Raw genomic sequence first — 21261 nt, forward strand, 5'->3', positions numbered from 1 at the left:
GCTGAGCCTGCGCATCAGGAGCCTGTGTTCCGCAATGGGAGAGGCCACAACCGTGAGAGGCCCGCGTACCGCAAAAAAAAAAAAAAAAAAAAAAAAAAAAAAAAACTCTCAACAAAGTGGGCATAGTGGGGCTGTATCTCAAAATAATAGAGGCCATATATGACAAGCCCACAGCTAACATCATACTCAATAGTGAAAAGTTGAAAGCTTTTTCCTTAAGATCAGGAACAAGAAAAGGATGCCCATCTTCACCACTTCTATTCAACATAACATTGCAAGTCCTAGCCAGAGCAATTAGGCAGGAAAAGTAAGTAAAAGGCATCCAAATTAGAAAGGAAATAGTAAACCTGTCACCTTTGTGGGTGACATGATTTCATATATATAAGACCCTAAAGACTCCAACAAAAGAATTGTTAGAACTAATAAACAGATTCAGTAAAGTTGCAGGGTAAAAATCAATATGGAAAAATCTGTTTTGTTTCTATATACCAAATACTATAAGAAAGAGAAAGTAAGAAAACAATCCCATTTACAATTGCATCAGAAAGAATAAAATACCTAGGAATAAACTTAACCAAGGATGTAAAAGACCTGTACACTGAAAACTATAAGACATTGATGAGAGAAATTGAGGAAGATACAAATAAATGGATTTGCTCATGGATTGAAAGAATTAATATTGTAAAAAGGTCCATATTACTCAAAGCAATATACAGACTCAACAAAATCCTTATCAAAATTCCAGTGACATTTTCACAGATAGAACAAACAATTCTAAAATTTGTATGGGACCACAAAAGATCCCAAATAGCCAAAGCAGTCTTGAGAAAGAAGAACAAAGATGGAGGCATCATGCTCCCAGATTTAAAACTATAGTTGACCCTTCAACAACGTGGGGTTAGGGGAGCCAACCCTCTGTCCAGTCAAAAATCCACGTATAACTTTACTGTAGGCTCTTTGTTTCTGGATTTCTGCATCTAGGGATTCAACCAATCTTGGATTGTATAGTACTGTAGTATGTACCTATTGTGAAAAATCCACACATAAGTGGATCCATGCAGTTCAAACTGGCTTTGTTCAAGGGTCTACTGTATATTACAAAGCTACAGTAATGAAAACAGTATGGTATTAGCAAAAAAACAGACACAAAGATCAATGGAACAGAATAGGGAGTCCAGAAATAAACCCATACATATATGACCAATTAACTTACGACAAGGGAGGCAAGAATATACAATGGGTAAAGGACAGTCTCTTCAATAAAATGTGTTGGGAAAACTGGACTGCTGTATGCAAAAGAATGAAGCCGGCCCACTATACTACACCATACACAAAAATTAACTTAAAATGGATTAAAGACTTGAATGTAAGACCAGAAACCATAAAACTCCTAGAAAAAGTATAGGCAGTAAGCTCCATGACATCACACTTGGTGACATTTTTTTTGGATCTGACTCCAAAAGCAATGGCAACAAAAAGCAAAAGTTAAAAATTGGGGGCTTCCCTAGTGGCGCAGTGGTTGAGAGTCCGCCTGCTGATGCAGGGGACACGGGTTCATGCCCCGGTCCGGGAAGATTCCACATGCCGCGGAGCAGCTAGGCCCATGAGCCATGGCCGCTGAGCCTGCGCGTCCAGAGCCTGTGCTCTGCAACGGGTGAGGCCACAACAGTGAGAGGCCCACGTAACACACACACACACAAAAAAAGTTAAAAAATGGTACTACATCAAATTAAAAAATCTTCTGCATGGTGAAGGAAACTATCAACAAAATAAAAAGAGAACGTGCTAAATGGGAGAAGATATTTGCAAATCATATATCCAATACACAGTTAATAACCAAAATACATAAAGAACTCATACAGCTCAATAACAAAGAAACAAACAATCCAATTTTTAAAAATGGGCAGAGAATTTGAAGAGACATTTTTCCAAATAAGACATAAAGATGGCCAACAGGCACATGAAAGATGCTCAACATCACTAATCATCAGGGAAATGAAAATCAAAACCAAAATGGCACATCACCTCACACCTGTTAGAGTGGTTATCAACAAAAAGATGAGAAATAACAAGTGTTGATGAGGTGGAGCAAAGGGAAAGCTTGTGCACTGTTGATGGGAATGTAAATTGGCACAGCCACTATGGAAAACAGTATGGAGCTTCCTCAAAAAGTTAAAAATAGAACGACATATGACCCAGCAATTCTACTCTGTGTATAGTTCCAAAGAAAACAAAAACACTAATTTGAAATGATATACACACCCCTATGTTCACTGCAGCATTATTTACAACAGCCAAGATACGGAAACAACCTAAGTGTCATTCAATGGATGAATGGATAAAGATGTGGTACACATATACAACTGAATACTACTCATCTATAAAAAAGAATGAAATCTTGACACATGCAACATCATGAATGGACCTTGAGGGTATTACGCTAGGTGAAATAACTCAGACAGATAAAGACAAATACCATATGTTTTCAATTATATGTGGAATCTAAAAAACAAAAGAAATGAATAAACAAAACAAAACTCATAGATACAGAGAAGAGACTGGTGGTTACCAGAGGGGAGGAGGGTTGAGGGGTGGGTAAAATGGGCAAAGGGGATCTATAGGTACAAACTTTCAGTTGTAAAATAAATAAGTCATGGGGATGTAACGTACAGCATGGTGACTAGTGACAGATGATAACTACACTTATCGTGGTTATCATTTCACAATGTATACAAATGTTACCATTATGTTGTACACCTGAAACTAATGGAATGTTTTATGTCAATTATGTTTCAATAAAAAAGAAAAAAGACAAGAAAAGACGTACAGAGTTGAAGAAATAGTTCCTAATTCTGCTACAGAATTAAGAATGTATAAAATGCTTTATAATCATTAGAGAGTGGATTCCCTGCAGTAGCACATGAATTTCCTACCCAGTGCCTCCAAATTTTTAATGCCTTTTGATGCCTTCTTCACTCCCACATGTAATGTCTCACCCACCCTGGTATATTCTCCAGGTGTTCATACATACAGCTGAGTTAACCCAAGAAAAAAAGATTCACAGAAATTCTGAAAGAGGAGCATCTATTATATTCGTTTGAGAGTTAGGAATTTTTTTTCTGCCAAAAATTCCTAAAGGACTGTATTTATCTTTTGTTATTCATTTTAGCAACCTTCCACAATTTTTAAAAAAATATTTTACTGCATAACTAAATTCTTTACACAGTTAATTATTAAAATGAATTCAGAGGTTAGGCAAAATAATGCTTATATCTTGATTTTGTTGCATTCTTGCCATGCTTAATTAATGACATTTCAATGATAATAAATAATCTTAAATGATAAAATCACAGAATAGAGTCATATGACACAATGTCATCTAGGGTCCAAAGAGATCACTCAAAATTCTAAGATCTTATTCTTTAATTTTGCAACAACTTTGAATTCAAGCGTAAAGAAGCATGTTGGAAATGACTGTCAGAGAAGGCATTTCTTAAGGAGAATTTATAGGAGCCAAGGCCTCAATTGTTATAATTTATGTCTTTAGAAAGACTCAATTTTTCGCATTTCTCCTTTCTATTTCATGTCCTGTCTTTGTTCCATATTCCTTGTGATAATAAGTGTGTGCATTTATGGGAGAATACAAAAATACTTAGAATAATAATAAATGACAGTGGGAATTTAATCTATTAACTACTAGTTTAAGATATTTATGTGATGATATATTTCATCCTAAAAAATCTCTATACGTTTTATTATTATGCCCATTTTATTTTTATTTTATTATTTTTTTAAATAAATTTATTTATTTATTTTTGGCTGTGTTGGGTCTTTGTTTCTGTGCGAGGGCTTTCTCTAGTTGCGGCAAGTGGGGGCCTCTCTTCATCGCGGTGCGCGGGCCTTTCACTGTCGTGGTCTCTCTTGTTGTGGGGCACAGGCTCCAGACGCACAGGCTCAGTAGTTGTGGCTCACGGGCCTAGTTGCTCTGTGGCATGTGGGATCTTCCCAGACCAGGGCTCGAACGTGTGTCCCCTGCATTGGCAGGTGGATTCTCAACCACTGTGCCACCAGGGAAGCCCTATGCCCATTTTATGAATGAAGAAATTGAGGTTCAAAAGGTTAAGTAACTTCTCCAGCCTCATCCAACCATTAATGGTGGATCCAGAGTCAGACTCCAGAGCCTATATTCCTAACTACCACATTTCACTATATCCCTCAAAAGAGCAAGCTAAATTGATGTCATCTATTATTCCCTTAATGTTTTTCTCATCCTTTATTCAACATTATGAAGCAACCACTTCGTAGCAACTATCTGAATTGTTTGCATTCAAATGCTGCTGAGGCCAGAAGACAATTCCAAAATTTCTCTACCTATCTTCATGTTGCTGAATGTTATTTCCCTCCAAATAAGATGATATACCACCTCAAAATGGTGTGCTTGGGAATAAATGGCAATATCTTGTCCAGTTTTGAAAGCAGAAGTTAGGACTACTGATTAAGTTAGGACTACTGATTAAGGATCAAGGTAATATCCCAAAGAATGGTAAGGAAATAAATATCTTGCACTGACATTGACCTTGGAGAAGATTAAAACATCAGCAAAATAAAACAAAAATAAAAAGCATTTCTGACATCAACCGTTGACAATCTCTTTTCTCCCTTTTGTTTAGTCTCCATCCACGAAGTCTACCCCCAAAAGCCTTACATCCACCTTTCCTTCCCTCCTCTGAATTTCTGCAGAATTTATGAGCTGCCTTTATTTTTGCTGTCATCTCATGAAACTTGTGTAGTTACTGAGTGATTCCATCATCTTCCCTCCCTGCAAACTCCTCTGGGGATTTCTTGTATATGCTTAACAGATTGCTTATGATCATGGTATTCTAGAACAAGAAGGAACTCATGGAAAGCATCTGATAGAAACCATTATTTACAGAGAATAATGCCAAGAGAGGTCCAACAGCACATCATAGGTCATACAGCTAGTTAAGGAACAGATTATGCACCAGTATCTAGATGTTTTTATCCCTGATCCTGAGCTTTTAACCCCAAATCAAGTTTCTCAGCTGAAGAGAAGCCTTGCAGAGGAAAGATGATACAGAAATACGTGCCTGCTTCCGTGTGTTCATATCCACATGTTCAAGCAAATTATATACTAGGGTGTCTGGAAATGAAAAGACTATCATAATATTTAAGAATTTAAATAAATAAGAGATTTGACAAAGAATTGAAATCAGCTGTATAGGATGACAAATTTCAGCCAAGAGTAGACTGCAGAAACCCTAGAACAGTATACATAACATCACATCTATGCAAACTACAAGAATCAGTGATCAAAAAATGATACATGGACATTTAGAAACAAATTTTTCTTCACTAGGTACTATTGTGAATTTACTGAGAACAAGTTATCCTAAAATAATTTCATTCCTTTCTTGATAATCTTATTAGTGATAATAATTAAAGCTACCATTTAAGGGGAAGTTCCTACATGTAATGCTGTGTTCTAATTGTTTTAGTAGTTCACCCTTCAATTCTTGAATCCTTACCACCACACTGAGGGTTAGAAAAGCATTTTCCTAGGTGAAGGGACAGACATAGTTTTTGAACTCAGGTTTCTCCTTTGACCCCGACATACTTATAGATAGCACGATGAGAAGCTCTAAGCTACTGGATCAGGGGAAGGGTTTAGATACAGTTCATATCCATTTTAGCAAAGTACTTCGCAGAGTCTTCCATAATCACAGTTATAAGGGGGATTGGAAATTATTTGAACCAATGAGTGCTGCTTAAGAGATCAATACTGAATTGGAAAGGAGTTTCCAGGAGAGTGCCACAAAGTTCTGTTTGGGGTCCAATCCTCAAATATCTTACTCAATACATGTGATTAAAATGTAGAACATGCATCTACAATAAAAAACTTGAGAACAACACAAATCTGGGAAACACAGCAGTATACTGGCCAACAAAATGAAGTTTCAAAACCAGCTTCACAGACAGCAATGCTGGGCTAAAACCAATCAGGAGAAGTTTAACAAGTATGAAAGTAGATTCCTAATATTTAAGTTTAAAAAACAAAAACTAAATAAATACAACAAGAGCGAGACCCAGCTTAAGAATCTTTAAAAAAATTCATGACTTTTGTCTTTCCTCTGTCTGAGCTCCCCTTTCAGACAAAAGAGTACATGGGATTCTGTTATGGACTGAATAATTGTGTTTCCCCAAAATTTGGCTGTTGAAATCCTAAACCCTGTTATGATGGTATTAGTAGGTAGGGGTCTTTGGGAGTGATTAGATCATGAGGGTGGAGCCTTATGAATGGGATGAATACCTTTATAAAAGAAAGCCCAGAGAGCTCTCTCACCTCTTTCCAACAAGAACAGAGAGAGAAGGTAGTCATCTGTGAGCCAGGAAGTGGGCTCTCAACTAACACTAAATTTGTTGGTACCTTGATGTTGAACTTCCCAGTCTCTAGAACTGTGAGAAATAAATATTTGTATTTAAGCCACCCAGACTATGGTATTTTGTTAAAGCAACCTGAGCTGACTAAGACAGATACCATACTGGCAGATGAACTGGAAGTAGGGGTGTGTGGGGCTAGATTATGGTGCAGAGCCATCTTAAAAGGAAGAAATTTGGGATCTGGCCATGCAGAGCCCTACTGGAGTGTCCCATGAAAGTGAGTAGGAAGGGCAGAGAAAAATACATGCAAGGCTGTGGGGCATGACAGGGACATGTGGTCTACGGGCAGTGCTGGCAGATTTGGAACTGCGAGAAGGAAGCAAAACACTGAAGTACTAGAATGACCATGGGACTTTGCTAAGCCATGACTCACCATAGATAATATGTAAACAAATGAGCAAGGCTGTGTCCCAATAAACATGTATTTGGACACTGAAATTTGAATTGTGTGTAATTTTCCTGTGTCACAAAATATCATTCTTCTGCTGCTATTTTTTTTCAACCATTAAAAAAGGTAAAAAACACTCTTAGCTCTTGAGTAGCACAAACACAGGCAGCAAGCCTTAGTTTGTCAGCTCCACTGGTGGGCTGTAGTTGAATGAAAAAATGAATGAAAATGCTTTATTAGGTGTTTTAGGCAACAGATATAGCTAAGAGCAGGAGCAATGGAAGATGGACTTCAAGAGGAGAAAAATAATTCTATGAAAATCCAGACATTTTAGGAAAATTCTGGGGAAAAATTGCTAATCTGTAAAAAATACCAAAAAATCACAACTGTACAGTAGTAACCTGGGTCAAAAATTCACCCCAGGAAATGTGAAACTGCTTCCTTCAAAAGAGAGAAATGTCATCTTCCCATAGCTTATGACATTTGTTAAAGCTGAGGCCAGGAAAGATACATGAGAGTTGAATATATACAAAGGACAGAGAAAAGCAGCTTCTCTGAGACAGGATTGGATTCCCAGTTACATTACTTCAGACTGGCAATGCAAAACTTTTCTCCCCAGAAGAAAAGCTTTTTAGAAATAAGTACAAATTAAATTTTCTTCTAGAACACTTTGGGTTAACCATAACAGTATTTGATTTTTTACCCCAACTGATCTGAGTATTTTGATTTCATTTTCCTTGTACTTAGAAGTCGAATGAACTTAGCAACTGAAATGGCAGCTGCCCCCCTGCTGAAAGAAATATGAGAGCAAAGTGAAGGGATTTTCTTATTAGATGTGTACTTTACATGGAAAAAATGTGCTCCCAAGTTTTAGTACCATGGAATTGTTCAGAATTGAAGATTGTCCCATGATTCATGTACTGCAATTAAACACTTAAATTCAATTTCCAACAAATATTACTTTTATGTCAAATATGATGTTTATAAATATGGCACGTGGTTTACTAGTTTCTAAATGAACAATGTTAATACAAATTCTAGGGCAAGAGTGACAGCCTGGTTGTATATAACACTGTACAGTTTGCCATCATCCTTTTTACATTAAAAAATAATGAATCTGGTCTCATGTGCGGGTTCTTAAAAGCAAGCATCACCTGACCACAAGACAATATGAAGCCACAGCTCATAAATAGTAAATGCAAAAAGGATTTTCTTACCGTTCTGAACAAGTACAACTGAAAGCTTTCTGGTCCTTTAGGGACCCAAACTTATTAACAAAAGTTTGGAAGTTCAAGGGAAAAAATATTTTTTTAAACGCTTTAAGGAGAGTGATATATTAAGGATTTGTTTCTCCCTCATTTTCCAGAAGCCTATCATTCTATAGGCATAATCATTTTTAGGTTGGAAAACCTCAATTTGCTCCTTTTTATGAGTAACTATCACACTGCTCCCTTTTTCCCAGAGTAGCTTTAAGAAGTCATGGTCATTAAGTTTAGCATAGTACTTGTATCAGTTTCCTACAGCTGCTATAACAAAGTACCACAAACTGGGTGGCTTTAAAGAGCTTAAAAGTATTCTCTCACAGTTCTAGGGCTAGAAGTCCAAAGTCAAGGTGTCAGCAGGGTTGTGCTCTCTCTGAGACTCTGGGTAGAATCCTTTCTTACCTCCTCCTAGCTTGTGGTGGTGAGGGTCAATCCTTGGAGTTCCTCTGTTTGCAGGTGCATCACTCCCATCTCTGCCTCCATCATCACCTGGCATTCTTTTCCCTGGGTCTCTTTCTCGTCTTCTTATAAGGCATCAATCATATTGGATTAAGGACTCATCGTACTCTACTTTGACCCCACCTCAACTAATTATATCTAAAATGACCCTATTTCCAAAAGGATTACATTCTGAGGTTCTGGGGGTCAGGATATCTTTTGGTGGGGACATAATTCAACCATCACAGTACTTAAAGAAATCTGACTCCAAAAGGTTTCAGTCTACATGAATGAAGAATACTGAACGTAGGCCAAGACCATATCAACAAGCATTCGTGTTGAACTTCTTCCACGCAACAATAAGCCTACCTACCTCTTTCTGAGCATCTTTTCCATCACAGGCACTATATAACATGTCCATCACACAACACTGTTAACCCTACAACTGCACTGCAGGGAAGATATTTCACCTCAGGTTTATAGATGAGAGAAATGAAGATCTAAGCAGTACAATGACTTGCCCAATGCCAAATCAAGAGAACAAGAGAAGCAAGCAAGGATATTCAAACCCAGGTTTGTCTGATAGACAAAGCAGTGAGCAAACTTATAGGGCCATGTGGTTTAATAACAATAAAAAATTATTATTAATTGGCAGTGGAGTGGTATGATTTAGAAGGGTTGTAAATGTTCAGAGAAATCAGGGTGTAGGCTGGAAGTCTTTATAATGTTTTATTCTGAACCTTCTTACAGATTAGAATTACATTTAAAATTACCAATTTTTGAACACTTATTATCTACTAGGCCTTGCAGTAGACACTTGAGATACAAGATTGAACAAGATATACTCTCTTCCTTCAAGATGTTTACTGCCTAGTAGGTGAGAAAGACAAGTAAATGGACAATTAAAATTTGGTATAATCAGATAAAAATGGGTGATATTTATCGAGCATTTATTCCATTCCTGGGTCTATTATGAATGTTTAACATGCATTAATATACTAACCCTCACATGGACTCTGTGAAGAAGTGGATTTTAAATCTCCATTTTACAAATGAAGAAAGCAAAGGAAGGTTAGCTTAACCCAGAACGACACTATCAGAGCATGGTGGAGCTGGGTTTAAACCCACAGAGCCCGGCTCCAGAATCCACACCTTTAATTTGTTAAACTGTACTGTTTTCCCAATAAAATATAGATGAATAGAAGAAAGTAGAGATAGTAAAGAAGCTCAAAGGAGACAAGTATAATTAGGCAGGGAGTGCCTTGCAAGGGCAACAGTACATGAGTAAAAACCTAGAAGAAAGTGAGATCATAGCCAATTCAAAGACGTGGGATAAAATGTGTGTATAATAATCTTATCTAGCTCCTGAGATTGTTATATGTAGTGTATGGGACAAATTAGATAAAGCCTTAGTCCAGTGCCTAACAGTTAGAAAGCACTTGGTACCTATGGGCTTCCTTCACCATCATCAACGTCATCCCCAGGCTGACTATCAAGAGGTATGCTGTTAGAGGGAATCCAGGCATCAGGCGGGGTGGAAGGAGGTGAATTTGATCAGGATTTCCCAAACCAGAATGGTTAACAAAAACACTTCAGGAGACTTTTTTTTTTAATACATATTTTAGAGCTCCACAGCAAACTAATAAATCAGAACCTCTGAGCGGTGGAATACAGAATGTGCGATTTGACAAAGGAGACAGGTATAAGATTTGGGAACCACCAAGCTCCATAACCTTTATCTTTCCAAGCCTGACATTCCATGATTTCAACTTAACACTTGATCTGGTACCTAGAAATTTGGAAAAAGCGATACAGGTAGAAAAGAGAGAGGCAAGAATATTCGTAACATTATATTCCTCAAAGCCAGAGTAAACAACATTCTGCCGCAGTTATTCTGGCACAGGGTTATTTTGATGCTGCTCAAAACAGAAGTCACCAAATGTAATTTTAAGAAAATCACCCAAAAAACTGTCATATTTATTATGCTGAGTTTCAACCAAGGGCTGATGCTCAGTCCACCCATGAACCTGACCTCACCTCCCACCACATACTTGAATCTCTCACCATTCCTGATTCTCATGCTGTTCTTCAGTCTGGTCCACAGTGAGGGAGCAAAAGGGGGCTCTGGGATAAAGCATGTCCAAGCATATCTGTTATGTATAATCCTTAGTAATTACATACAGGTTTTTTATGTTTTGGGGTTTTTTTTGTGGTACACAGGCCTCTCACTGTTGTGGCCTCTCCTGTTGTGGAGCACAGGCTCCAGACGCGCAGACTCAGCAGCCATGGCTCACGGGCCCAGCCGCTCCGCGGCATGTGGGATCTTCCCGAACCGGGGCACGAACCCGTGTCCCCTGCATCGGCAGGCGGACTCTCAACCACTGCGCCACCAGGGAAGCCCACATATAGTATTTTTTATATGTGACAGAGCAGAGCAAAAATTATTAATGGGGGAATATTCCCAGCCTTACCTTCCTCAGTAGTCATCTAGTGAGAATTGTGTCTTTAATAGCTTGGTTCCTGGGATTTTGTGATGGAGACTCTGGGTAATGGCTAGACAGAGATGGTTTACGGCTAAATAAAATAAACAACAACAACAAAAAAAACATGGCAAGTGGTAGAATGAAAAGGATAAGATATTAAAAACAAGAACCTGCTTAAAATAAAAGAAAAAGTTTGGAGTGTTGACAGCGGGGAGGGAAAGACAATTTCAAGTTTAGCTACCGCTCTGAGAGATATTTGAGAAAATTAGGAAAAGATAATTTTAATGAAAAAAGATGGTAGTTTCAGACTGTATCTGCCTTGACATTATTCAAGAGGTTTCAGAAAAGATTCAAAGTGTCTAAACTACTTTTGATTTATGGACTGTGTTTTTCTTCTAAGGCAGCACTGACCAGCACTGGACTACATAGAGTGCTAGCTTTTATTGGGGTCACACACATGTCAACATAGCCATTTTGATGAGATCAGATCTAAATAACTTCCTAAAAATTCCAGGAGCCCAGGAACCTGGATGGACTCTTTATTCAAGCCTCAATCTAGATCTTCATAAAGTAACAGCAGAGATCCAACTACCATATCTCCAGAAGAAAGAGGAGGATTTCTACTTAGTTATGTCAGTTAATCTGCCTAAACACACAGGTGTCAACCGTACTCCTGTTCAATTTTAAAGTTAATAGAAAACTGGGTTTGTATTAACTCTTTGCCTCTCAAGTGTTAATTTCCCAGTTTAAATGTATTTGCTAAAAATATCCAAACTCAAATTAACTATGGGTAAAAGTAAATATAACAGTAATTTTTCTGAGACCTAAACAGGCCACGTGGATATTTCATAGCTGGCAGTGGAGTTGCTATGAGACTAAGACACAGCCGGGTTCAAATCCTGGCTCTATCTTTGGCATGATACAGGCAGCAGGTAAAGAGATGGAATTTGTTTATAGTCCATGAGGAGCAGAGGTTCCATCCAGGCAACTCCAGAAGTTACTCAAGAGCCAGTGACCCATTAATTGAGCACCTGCATTTCTTTCACCAGGACACAGAGAAGGCAAGCTCCTTTGAAATGTATATGATGCTGGACAGAGGCTCAAAGCGTCAACAGAGAATCTGGCCTGAGGTCATCATAAATCCACACTGAGAAACCTCAGAGAAATAGCTTTCATCATCCTCAAATTAGCAAATGGAGTCCAGGAGTTTTTATTCCTCTCACCTGTCCCAGTGGAAATGTGAAATGCTCTCAGGTCACAGCCTGTTGAATATACTAAAACTTTCCACTGTGAGTGAAGAACCGACTCCCCCACCAAAATTATATAAACATGCATATGTCACTCATTTGTCTTCACCTACTGATTACAGTAAGTAAACTGAGTCATTCTTACTGCAGTATCCAATTAGGTATTTACTTGAAGTCTCAAGTTAAAGAACCCCTCTAACTATCGGCAAACATACCTTGACTGGGGGGACTCTAATGAGAGCAGAATGTACAAATCAGAAGCCCAAGAGTAGAATGTAGCCCAAGGGCATGTAAGAGTTCTATGAAGCTTTTAATCACTTGAATCAGCTACCATCTTGACAATATTTTTAAATGAAATGTTTCACATAAAATTCTGGATCACCAGTTTCTCTTGGCAAAACCAGACCCATATTCTCACAAGATGACAATCTAACATTACTGAATGGCAGCTGCCCACTTTAAACAGGGCATGTGCTCACCACTTTGACACAGGCCTACCAGGTCATCTTACTCACTTAGCAGCCAGCCTCCTGGAGACACCTTTGTTCTACAGGTTTGCTGTAGTAAAAGTTCTGACAGCCCCATGAGCCTAACCAGAAAAGCAGCAGCCCCCTCACAGAGCTCTCATTTAATACTGTTTATATCTGTCTCAGTATGCTACTTGTTATATTTGTATCTTTCACAGCCCAATGTCTTTCACAGACTAGGTGTCACTCTTTTTAGTTGAATAAATGAATAATTTAAGCTGAAGACAGCTTCTAAAACTTCTCCTCCCTTGCTTTAAACACAATACTTCTTTTAATGCAGCCTGAGGTCACATTAAGCAATTATAAATATCTGTTAGCAATTATAAACATTCTATTGAACTCTCCCCCCTTCTCAGATCTTATTATAAAAATAAAACACTGGGAATGACCTCTTATAATCTATGGACACAAACTCAGAACATCCTTCAAGCATCAGAAGAGGATGGTTCTAGTTATATAATTTTAGATTTCTCCAGCTTGCTTTAGGGAATAATCCCAAAAACCTGGTGTTGAGCCATCTCTCGGAATCTATGGTGCCTTTAGTCATAAGTGCATCTGAAACATCTGATTAATCATCAGGAGAAGATACCTAATGTGAAGACCAACACAGCCGTTGCACAACACCATATGTCAATACGCCGAACTTTTGGCATAAAAGCAGTAGCAGAAACTGCCTAATGTGAAAGAGATGGAGGGAGGCTGGATAAAGAGAAATGGGGAATTAATATAGGAAGAGTCAAGCTAGCTGCTAATGGGTGACATTTTCTCTCCTAGCTGGTACTTTAAGAGAAAGCTCTTTAGGGTTTCCTAAATGATAAGAATGACTAAACTATTAGGTTAACATTGGAATTAGAAATTACAAAGAAGTTTATCTCCATTTGTCTAATGTGGGGTTGTATGTGCTGACTTGTTGCTGCTTATGAACTCCAGAACCCACGCTGTTAGCTTTGTCAAAAAAACCAAATTCAACTGAGTAAATTTGAAGACCTAATTTGCTTAATTTCATGATTCATGAATCAGGCAGCATCCCATCTAAACAGATAGAAAGGAGCTCCAAGAAGCTGTACAAAGTGGAAAACTTTTATAGGCAGAAGGAGGCAGGGCAAGGAATCTATTCTAGCAAAAACCAGATTGTTTCAGGCAAGGTCACCCTCCTTTTGGGAAAGGCAGATGTCTATCAGGCAGATTATCTCACTAGTACTGACCAGGTAATTCCAGGTTGACTGGTTAAAGATCACATTCCTGGGAGAGGCCAAAACTGCAATTAGGTTAGGTATGAAGTCTTGGTTTGCTGACGTGGGTCTTAGCACAAGTTACTCCATTTTGGGCCTGCTGTTCCTTTTTTTTTTTTTTTTTTTTACCAATTTCCCCCCTTTTGATCAGGCTCACAGCTTCACTGACAGATGTGATCCAAATTAAAGATATTAGCACCACTCTCAGCTACCACTCTGTGTTCTCTCAATTTTTGCTAATATACCATGTGGTACTCACAGGTCATGACATTTTTGGTAAATCTCTGAGGTATTCACAAGTCATAACTTTAGGTTCATTCTTTTTTTTTTTGTAAATTCATCATTCTCTTTGTTCCTTTTTTGATGTTCCAGTCTTAAGATCATTTTCTTGGTGATTAACACCTGCAAACATTCATTTAAAGATTTTGAGAGAATACAGTGTACCAGGGGAACTACTATGATTATTATAAGTAGGATAATTTCCAACATCTGGGGTGTACTTCAGAGCCATGATCCCCAAGGCCCAAGCCAATCAAAATCAAGTAAGTCAGAGAAAGACCCTGTTGAAGGAGTCACCTTTTTAAGGCAAGTGGCTTGCTCAGTGATCTAACGTAACTGAGTTTCAACTTCCCCAGAAGTGTTAATCCAGGTACAGCAGGTGGTGTTGGCCACAGCACAGACACCTCCTTACTCACCTAAAAGACAGTCAAGGGCTGTCCTATTACCAAGAACGACTTTGGCCAGAGATTCTTAGGATTTTTTGGGGTAGCTATTGTTTTAGCAATGGATTCCGCAGTACTTTCAAGAGTTAAGGAGAGGTTCCTGATCATAGCCTCATTTACATTTACTCCTAACCAGGGAATTAGAGGCCTGCCAAAGCAAATCCTGATTTATGAAAGCATCCTGGCAGGTTCTTCCTAACTCAACGATGTAAACTCACGGGAGTGGACTAGTGAGATGTCTCAGTCTGTCTGTGAAGAGGTAGGGGCACAGTTAGGTAACCTAAAAGGCACTGATCTGTTATACATCAGCCATGTAGGCATTCACTTTTTAAAAAATGTAATTGGATCCTTTGCAGTCTTAGCCAGCTTGTCCACACATTAAAGTTTCTTTCTAAAGACTCTTTTTCCACAAATCTTTTACAACTTTCTTTTTAACATTCAGATTCTGTTTTTCCTCTTTCCTACTCTGAAATACCCAGTCTCACATTAGGACAAAATTACTTTCTTTTCCCTCAAAAAAATGCATCTCTGTTTCTCATTCCTTCTCTTACCAAAAACACAATCCTACTTTGCATGCATACAGAGATGTTGCCCTTTTTCTTTCTAATAGCATTAAACAGTTGTGAACAGTCTGTTACTGACAAATTTATATTTTCCTCATAGTACATTTCCAATGTGACACAAAACATGTTTACCATTAGACCAAAATATCTTTAGTTCCTCTGCTAAAGGAAGCCAAAAATGTATAAACCTGTTTTTAGTAATGTTTCAGTTTTTTATTTGGAGATAATCTAGATATTCAGTAAATTTGACTTAACTCATCATTTAAATTAACTTAGCAAAACCTCAAGGTTACAAGTAACCAAAAGACTTTGGCAAAAAGTTCACCTAGAAACTCTTATTCCATTTACATCTATTACATCTTTAAACCACTTGTTCTTAATAATCATGTTTCGATTACCTGCAAAAACTTCATTAGACATTATACAAAGGTAATCATCATCCTAAGTTATTTTTCTGGCCAACAAATTTTGTAGGAGATAACATGAACTTAATTAGTAAACCCAGATAGAATGAAAGGATTATATTTAATGCTGATAATTCTAAAGATATGCCTGTTTTAATTAAACCAAAAACCTTACACTAGCTTTTATTTACTAAAGATTAATCCTATATTATGAGAACTTGAATTTGAGTTATGTTTTTATATTTCCAAGAGCTTTAGGAATCCTTAATTTATATAAGCACTTAATTCTCTTCAAGCCAATCAAATAGGGCTCTTCTACAAATCATTTATAGTAATATCATCCAGAGGTAGAAAACACCATATATCTACAACACATATACATAGATACACATAAACATATAGACAGACACAAACAGACACCTTTTAACTTCTATTTAAAAATTTTAGCCATGAATCAGACACAATAATACAAAATTCACTAGTTATAAACATGGTTGGATCCAAATTACTTTTCTGGCAGCTGGAAAAATTTAAAGTTACCTGCTCAGGTAGCTAAAGCTTTTTTTTTTTTTTTTTAATATTTAAAAAGAGGGTCAACGATAGAACCTTAAGAACGTCTGTATTTAACAGAGGACTGCAGAAAACTCAGCTAGGAAGAAAGACTGAGAAAGCATGATCTTTATTAATTTTTTTTTTTTTTTTTGGCCGCATCACATGGCTTGTGGGATTTTAGTTCCCCAGCCCAGGCCTTGGCAGTAAAAGTGCTGAGTCCTAACCACTGGACCGCCAGGGAATTTCCTAAAGCTTTTTATTAATAGTAGTGAAGAAGACACTTAAGATTTTCCATTTGCCTAAGTTTCAAAATAACCTTTCTCCCTTTACTTTTTTCCTTCTGATAAGAATTACCTCCCTGAAGTTTTCATTTCAAGGAGATGGCCTAGATAAGAAGATAAGAGTTCTAGGCGAAGACCAGGTAGAACATTTACATCTCCAAGGCACAGAGAAAGAATGCAGGATCCTCCAATAAGGACTTTTGTTCCCTAGGACCAGAATTTTTATACCTACAAGTTGTTTGCCTTTGGAATGTTTCAGTAAATCTTTTCACAAAAGCTTCAGAAGGTTTTTCTTTCCATCTGGGTACATAGTTTTCTTTTAGCTTAGAGGAGAAGGCTTTAAAAAACTTTTTTGTCTATCAGGCTCTGAATATCAGCTTCACATTTGGCCAACTTCTGATGACAGAGCTACTTAAAACAAAACAAAACAAAAAAATCCTTTCAAATATCTTGTTACTTTTTAGCCCGGACAAACAGTAAATAATTAAATAATTTTGGCAATATTGAGTAATTCCCCTTCAAGAGGTGTCCCCAAAAAGGATGCAAAAGATATTTTCTTTTCCTCTGTCTACCTGGTATTACAGACAGAGATTCAGGAGAGCAGACTCTGGTAAGAATTCTCACCCTTTACTGACTTCTGCCAGTTTTTCCAGGATACAACATGCCGGCTATGAATAGCGTTCAAAGTACAGAGTATAGCTATGATATCCACCAGAACTTGGCAAAATTTTTTTTTAATTTTAATTTCAGTTTTCCCTTGGCTGTTTAAAAGTATTACTGGTGGCAGTTTACCAGAGCGTCCCTCAGAGGCCCATCAGCTCTTGAAGGGGCCCACATGGGGGCCCTCCTTTAGGGGGACAAATGGGAGCATTTGAGATGATGCTGAAGACTTTTCATAGAGCGTTTGAGAACTTTTCTTCCCAGTGCCCCAGCTGATTACAAGAGAGACATCAGTCCCTGGGTCAGCATTTTGATGTTGCTTATGAGGATGTGACGTAGGAGGCCCAGGTGTTGTTTTGGGTGCCAGGACTTAGAGCTGTTGTAGCTGTAAGGCCAATAGCTTAGCAGATTTTTGCTTGTGGTCTTGTTCCAAAATATTTGCAAAGTGCTCAGCAATGGTCATGAATTCAGTCAAACCAGCAGCCTTCCGTCCTATTTTCTGCCCTTTTATTAGTCCATTTATCTCAGGAGAGAATTTCTCTCTCTTTTTTTTTGCGGTAAGCGGGCCTCTCGCTGTTGTGGCCTCTCCCGTTGCGGAGCACAGGCTCCAGACGTGCAGGCTCAGCCACCATGGCTCACAGGCCCAGCCGCTCCACGGCATGTGGGATCCTCCCGGACTCGGGCATGAACCCATGTCCCCTGCATCGGCAGGCGGACTCTCAACCACTGTGCCACCAGGGAAGCCCCAACTCAGGAGATAATTTCTTTACAAACAGGGCACCTAGAGCACATAGAGTGATCTCGTTTATTGAATGAAACCTGGAATGTCTTAGGAAAAGAGCTTCCAGACAGACTTAAAAATCTGCAACAGATTCATCTTTCTTATGTTTACATGGCTGAATAGTAGACCAACCAATGTGGGTAGGGAAGACTTTAGGAATGGCTTTTAAAAGATTGGTTGCTATTTCTTGAGCTTTATTTTTTGGTCCATGAGGGGACCATTTTGAACACTAAGGATCTCCTCCTCAGGGTTATGTCATTATGCTTCGCACATCCATTTTTTGGCTTCATCAGGTCCTACCAACATGTGCACAAGCTGACAAAGATCTGACAACCCAGGGTCATACACCCTGATAAAAACTCTAAACTCTTCAGAAAACTTTTGGGAATCCTCCCTAGGTTTAGAAAATTCTTTAACTACTGCCTTTATTTCGGTGTGTAAAAGAGGAGTGAAAGATACCTAAAGAGGATCTCCTGAAACCTCAGGTGGTGTTATTTTAAAAGGCAACTGTTTAATAGTCTCTTTGCAGTTGAAAGGCAGTTTAGGTGGAGGATTAGTAGAATATGAGCACCCTGGTAAAGGATAGAGGGGAACAGTAGGAGTTATGTCAGTTTTATTGCTTTTGTTTTGAAACTGAGCAGGACTCTGTGGGGCTCCTGGGCATGGAAGCCTTTCTGTGTCCCCTGTTTCTTGTTTGTAGGGAACAGACTCCAGCCTCCATGACCTTCCCTGAGTTCCAAAGGGCAGATTCAAACAGTTGAATCAGGGAAGGGAGGGGATGCAGAGACAAGGGAGGAGCAGTCAAGAAACAATAGTGCAGCCTTGGGGCAGGGTCCTGGTTCTCAAGGGATACACATAACAATATCTTTAAGCTCTTTATAGAACTAAAACTCCCAAGAATGGAAGATGTCAGCATTCTTAATTCCAGAGAAGACCACCTGAGGCCATATTAAAGGAACTAGAGAAGCTCATCAAGAGATTACCTGAGACCAGGCTAAAGGAGTGCAGGCCCTGCACACACCCTAATCTTATCAGCAACCCCACCCTTGAACCATTGCTATAAACACTTCCCACCAAACCCTCCCAGGTTGGGACCCACAGTTTTCGAGGGCAGGAGCCCGCTGTGTCCCCCTTTGCCTGGCAAAGCATTAAAGCTCTTCTCTTCTACTTTACCCAAAACTCTGTCTCTGAGATTTGATTTAGCACAGTGCACAGAGGCCGAGTTTTCAGCATCAGTTTTAGGTACCTCTTGGGTCTTTAATTTTCCATTAGTCTTTTGCAACAAATTTTTCATTGAGGCTATTTTGGAATCTTGAAGGCTTTTGGATGTTTCTGCACACCAACTAAAATAGGTATCCCATTCTGGTTGTTTAATTCAGGAACGCTTGCTTTCAACTGCACTTCTTAAATGAACAATCTTGTCTAATTGGAACATTCCCCATAATGGCCATTGTAATACTAGATTGCCTTTAGTAAGATTTTGCCATTTTTGTAGATATTTATAGCCTCTGGGACCATAGTTCTTAGACATAAAATAAGCACCTGTGCCAGAGATGGCATGCCCAACTCTTTGGAATTTAAGCATTCCATTTTATTATCGTTAATTTATTTATTTATTTTAGCTAAAACTTTGGGTCTCTTGGAGCCAAACTAATACCTAAAAGGGATGTGAGGCCTTTCTCACCTTCCGAGATGGCCCACACTCTGTGGAGTATGTTTCTCTCTAAATAAATCTACTTCTTAAAAAAAAAAAAAAAAAAAAAAAAGGGATGTGCCTCTGGGTTGGGAAACTGTGTAATGTTTTGCAGTGTACCTCATTGCACAGAAATTTTCTCGAGATTGGCAGGTCAATGTCAATCTAACCCATTCCATGACCAACTTAACCTAACATGGGTGTGTTAGGGGTGCGCACTCTAACACCTTTTAATTGCTTGACTCATGCACATTTCTGTGGCTTTCTGGCTTCTGAGATGCCCATTAGCAATAGCCTCTACTTCATGTGCACATTAACATACCAGCATTGAAGACATATGGGAACATATGTATATGTATAACTGATTCACTTTGTTATAAAGCAGAAACTAACACACCATTGTAAAGCAATTATACCCCAATAAAGATGTTAAAAAAAACCCAAAACATATCAGCATTATCACTGAGATGTTACTGTGGAATGGCCAATAGAAAGCCCTGTGTACACCAACAGCAGTTCCCATGGAACAGGGGGCTGGGGAAAGAACTGAACCAGCAGGTCCCAAAGAAAGGGAACTGCAGGCTGATTCCAGACAAATGAGGAACTCCAGACTAAAGTGCCAGGAGTTCCCAATGTGGAATCTAGGGACAGAACCAAAGGCTGACGTTTTCCAATCAAATGGAAAACTGGACTGAACCAAAGGCTAGGGTGTTGGGTTCTGGATGGGACCATCTGCTCACTCATGCTGACCTGCCCTGTACTGCAAAGCCAATTAGATCAGGAGCTTGACACAAAGAGAACAGAGCTCAGAACCAAGAAGAACTTACCCACAGCCCTCAGAAACGGTGAGAAAGACAGAACTCAGAAGAGTTTGTGGTTACTATGCCTCTGTTTCTCATTGTCCCTGAAGCCACTGGAAGTCTCCTTCGACTCCACCATTGTCACCAAGTCTGTTAAAAAACAAAATTCAACGGAGTAAATTTGAAGATCTAATTTGCTTAATTTCATGATTCATGAATCGGGCAGCATCCCATCTTAGCAGATAGAAAGGAGCTCTAAGGAGCTGTACAAAATGAAAACTTTTATAGGCAGAAGGAGGCAGGGCAAGGAAGCTATTCTAGTGAAGAAAGGATTGTTTCAGGCAAGGTCACCTTCCTTTGGGGAAAGCCAGGGGGCTTTCAGGCAGATTACCTCATTAATACTGACCAGATAATTCCAGATTGACTGATTAAAGGTCACATTCCTGGGAGAGGCTGAAACTGCAATTAGGTTGGGTATGAAGTCTTGGTTTGCTGACTTGGGACTTAGCACAGGCAACTTCGTTTTGGGCCTGTTGTTTCTTTTTTTGACATTTCAACTGTGTTTTCTCAGACTCATGGCACAGAAAGATTTCTGCCTACTTTACATGGCAAAATGTATATATCTGTCCTGTCTCTGTCACCTTTCCTTTCCCTTAAATTTGCACATGGCAAGGAAATCACGCAGATAAAGGGATTAAGAGGCAATAACTTAGGTAAGGGGGGAGGCTTCAAAAGGATACAATCTGAGCTGGCTCCTATGATCTATACA

The 21261-nt window shown here is 38.7% G+C and overlaps 1 protein-coding gene across 5 annotated transcripts in view; it reads right to left on the reverse strand.

The window, feature by feature from the left end:
• The window catches only part of CRBN (cereblon), a 959169-nt gene that overhangs the window by 536557 nt on the left and 401351 nt on the right, over positions 1 to 21261 (reverse strand). For all 5 annotated transcript variants that reach the window (XM_060022931.1, XM_060022930.1, XM_060022929.1 and 2 more), the window contains one exon: positions 20520 to 20642. The gene's annotated coding sequence lies outside the window, so the exon portion shown is untranslated. The remainder of the gene's footprint in view (positions 1 to 20519; positions 20643 to 21261) is intronic.

The sequence above is a fragment of the Delphinus delphis genome, chromosome 10 (genome assembly GCF_949987515.2).
Source record: "Delphinus delphis chromosome 10, mDelDel1.2, whole genome shotgun sequence".
Lineage (NCBI taxonomy): Eukaryota > Metazoa > Chordata > Mammalia > Artiodactyla > Delphinidae > Delphinus > Delphinus delphis.